Source organism: Mustela nigripes, chromosome 7 (assembly GCF_022355385.1).
Source record: "Mustela nigripes isolate SB6536 chromosome 7, MUSNIG.SB6536, whole genome shotgun sequence".
NCBI lineage: Eukaryota > Metazoa > Chordata > Mammalia > Carnivora > Mustelidae > Mustela > Mustela nigripes.
This window is the reverse complement of record NC_081563.1, coordinates 56389771-56393889: the sequence shown is the minus strand read 5'-3', so window position 1 is coordinate 56393889 and position 4119 is coordinate 56389771.

The window sequence follows — 4119 nt, the reverse complement described above, 5'->3', positions numbered from 1 at the left end:
GCTTTACCTTTTCCTTTTAATAGATGATTAATTGCTGCCATGCCAAGGGAGGGTTTTTTTTTTTTTTTTTTTTTATGGCTACTATATTACAACTCTAGACTTCCTCTGTGCAATTTCTCTCAGCAAGCCCCAACTGTAATAACTGTTTGCTAATTGTAAAATCCTTATCCAGAATGAGGTTTGGGCAAACAATTTGTACTACTGTAATTACATTGTAAAAGTGTTTTAGTCCCTTGATTGTTCAGAATTAATCTTATAAAGACCTAGGAGTAGCATTAGGCTCACAGTTATAAATAGAAAAGGGGGTAGGCAAGAAAGAAGACACTTTTCAAAACTAATAGGAGTTTATGTAAGCCCACAAACTCAAACTCTGCCTTTCTTTAAGGAAAACCTGTGTGTGGGTAAAGTACTTTTAAGGTAATCTGACACATCATGGTTGAAGCACACAATAGTTTTCCCACTGCTTTGAAGTTTTGGGTTATGTCTGAAAAGGAGTGACTTGCCTAAAACTTCTTTTTTCATCTCTGCTAGAAAACAAATTTTCCCAAAGGCAACAATACGAGATAAATTCTATTGTCAAAGAAATCTTTATCAAAGCTGGCCTTTTCCAAATTTGAAAACATGGCCTCAGAGTTGAGGTAACTCCAAGCCGGTTACCTAAGCCTTTCCTGGAGAACCCCTAAGGACTCTTAAAGACTATGATCATCGAAGTGTATTTCGCAGTAAATTTCTCTCAGTTAAATTATACTTGCACAATTTCCCTCGCAGTTCATTTAAGGATCATAAATGTAGATGTGCCCGTGTCGTTGTTTGCCTCGACCTCACCCCCCCTCCCCGCCCTTTTGCGTTCCCCCCTCCAGCTAGCAGCTCAGAAGCCTGGCGGGCCTGCTGGACCTGCAGTGCCCACATCCCCCGCATGCAGCTGTCGGAAGGCGCTCAGGTGAGGGCCGAAGCTGCCTGGGGTTCGGGGAAGACTTGCAGGCTGCCGGCCCAGTTTGGTCCTCCTGGTAATCGGAAAGGATTGCGTTGCCTGGCCCAGCCAATGCGGCTTCCCGAGAATTAAACAGAGAAATCGCCTTCCGGAGAGCGGGAGGTTCCATCTTGGCCTGAAGTTCTGTTTCCAAGTTCACGTTGGGGCGGATGGGGTGGGGGTGGGAGTGTCAGGCAATGGTTTAGAAGCTGGTAATTCACCTGGATTCACCCTCGGCTTTGACATGCGGGCCTGCCTTAACCTCCCGAGTGATACGCCGGGGCGTCTGTACCCCCAAACCACATGTTTGCGATGGAGAAAAGTTAAATATCCTGAAAAGGGTGGGCAGGGTGATTAGAGAGAGAAAGAGAGAAAGGAAGAGAGAAGAGAAATGCAAATGATGAGGATCCTAGGATTTTTTTAAACAGTCGGAGCTCTTTCAAGGCAAAGCGCATCTGAAGGCTTTGGATGAACATGTCAGTCCTTTAGCCACAGATGGGGCGAGTACGGTGTCTGGACGAGGGTGGTATGCGGGAGGTTGGGAAGAGACTCAGCAGCTCGGCTTTAAGAAAACCCCACTATAGGGGTGTGGGGGGAACTGGCCGTTGACTCGTACGAAGTACTAAAGGAATAGACAACGCTTAGGGTGACTATGCGCGCTGGAGGGAACCTGATTCCAGATATAGGTTCTGATGCTCGCCCTGTGTCCCTTTGCTCTTCGAAAGCCCACTTAACAGAAACTTGAGTCCTACCTCTCGGACTGATGCAAATTCTTTTAGTTTGCACATTAAGAGTTAGCCTCGATATATTTGAGAGCTCCTAACCTTCTCCAAACAACCTCTGCGGATAGGAGCACTCTAATCTCTCTCAAAACTCTTTCTCCTATCTACACCCCCCTTTAGGACGAGGGTTCGGTCCGCAGCTGGTGGAGTGGGATGGGGGTGGGGGCGATGGGAGCGAGAGGCCGACTGCTTTGGGGGAGTCAGCCTTTTGGCCACCATCAGGGCGGGAAGGGGGACTGGCAGTTTGCATTCCCCGCAGATCGAAGCTCCCTGCTGATCGATTATTTGATAATTGATTTTCCCCGCAGCCAATGCGCGGCCGCTTTGGCAGAAGCGCCTCCTGATTGGCCGAGCCCTCCTCCACGGCTGCCTACCGAGATTTGGGTGAGCTCATTTTCCAGTCGACCGCAGGGGGAGTTTTCCGTGAGGTTTCAGCTGGAGGGAGGAAAAAAAAATCCTGCTCGGAGCCGAGCGAGCTGCGAGCCTTGCTCGAGGATGTGAGGTTTCCAGCCTGCTGGTCGAGCTGCTGTGGCCGAGCTATCTAGGCGTATCAGAGCCGGGCGGGCAGAAAAATAAGAAACGAAAATAACACCACCAAGTATAATAATAAAAGGCAAGCTCAGAGTAGGAGAATAAAGAGAGAATTTTGTTGTTGTTAAGCCAGAAAATAGGTATTTAAAGGGAGAAAGTTAAAATCAGTGGCTGGTTTGACCCTCCGAGTTGCGGGTTGGGACAGGTTTTTGTCTGAAAATCTCAGCTCCCGAAGTGAATTTCTTTTTCTTTGGTACTGGGAGTTTTCCCTGAGCCGGGATGGGGGCAGGAAAGAGGAGTGGGAGGAAGAAGGGCTGGGGAGAAGAGCGCAGAGTGTCGCGGGGGAGAGAGCTTGGGGCGCGGGGTCCCTCCAGGCCCCAGCACCGCGGAGGCCAGAGCCCCTCGGCGCTTGGAAGACAAAGGCGGCGCGGCCGTAGCCCGAACCCTGCGCGCCGACCCTGCCGCGCCGCGCCCTGGGCGCACGGCTTCCTCGCTCGGAGCGGGTCAGAGAAAGAGCCTGCTTCCCTGAGTCTCTCCGGCCCGGGCTCCACCCGCTGCTCCGAGCCCGCGTCGGGTTTCGCTTTCCGGCGATCATAAATAGCTTCGTGTTTGTAAACAGGCGCTGGGGGCACATTCCCCGCTCTCCGCTCATTGTTCCCTCCCTTCCTCTCCCACTTCGCGCAGGACGCCGGGGCTGGGGCTGGGGGCCTCCGGGACTAGGAGGTGGGGGAGGTCCAGACCCCAAAGTGAGAAAATGCAAGCATTTCCTTTCCTTGGGCCGGGTGTCCACCTCTGACAGCAACTCCAAGCTGGATCTGCAGAAAGCCCCAGCCTTCAACACTCCACGTTCTCGGGACTCCTTAGCAGAGCCTTTCCCAGCCTTGCTCTTGCTTATCTTCTCTCCCCGTTTGACTTTTCTGCTTGGGGTGGTCAGTTGTGAGAATCCAATACTTTCCGCATTAGTCCCCTTCGCCCCGAAAAATACTGGAAGACCCCAATAATTTCGAGGAAAGTCATGAAGTCTATGCGCAGAGCCCTGTGCAAAATAACTCCCGCTGCTGCCTGCCCCGCGTTTATTCCCAATTTATTTCAAGAGAGTCGGCTTTGGGGAGAGAGTCTGGGGGGGGGGGGGAGGAGAAAAGAATACGGAAAATAAAGCCTGCAGCCGGGGGCTTCTGCCCGCGTTTGTGCGCGTGTGCCCTGGGTGTGTGGGTGTTTGTGCCTGGGCGTGCGATTTAATGGAGCGCCTCTCTGCCTCTCCAGTGCGGCCAGAGCTCGCTTCGCGCACCCACCCCTGCCGAGGAGCCTACTTGCTGCAGCCCAATGCATTGTGTAAGACGCGACCTGTTATGGCCACCACTACTTCCGGGTTCTAGCATTCTGGTCGGAATCCACCTCTCCGCCTGTGCAACACACACTTTACACACGCACGGGGACTGCAAGCGGGCAGCATCGATCGTGGCTCCTTTAAGACAAACTCAGACAGACATTTTTTTTAACCCTCCTCCTCTAATCTCCCTCCAGTGCAGCAGTTGCAAAGAGGGAGAGAGAGCGAGAGAGAGAGAGAGAAAGAGAAAGAGCGAGCGAGAGAAGAGAGAAACTGATTAGGAATTAGGACTGATTCAAGGGAAGCGAGCGCTAGGGCTTTGTGCATTTGAATATTAACATTTGAGGTGTTCTGACCAGAAGAAGACAGAGCGGATGATCATTCATTCACCACGTTGACAACCTCGCCTGTGATTGACAGCCGGAGTGGCAGAAAGCCATGAGATTTGGTAGTTGGGTCTGAGGGGCGCTCTTTTTTTTTTTTTTTTTTAAACTGATTTTTTTGGGGGG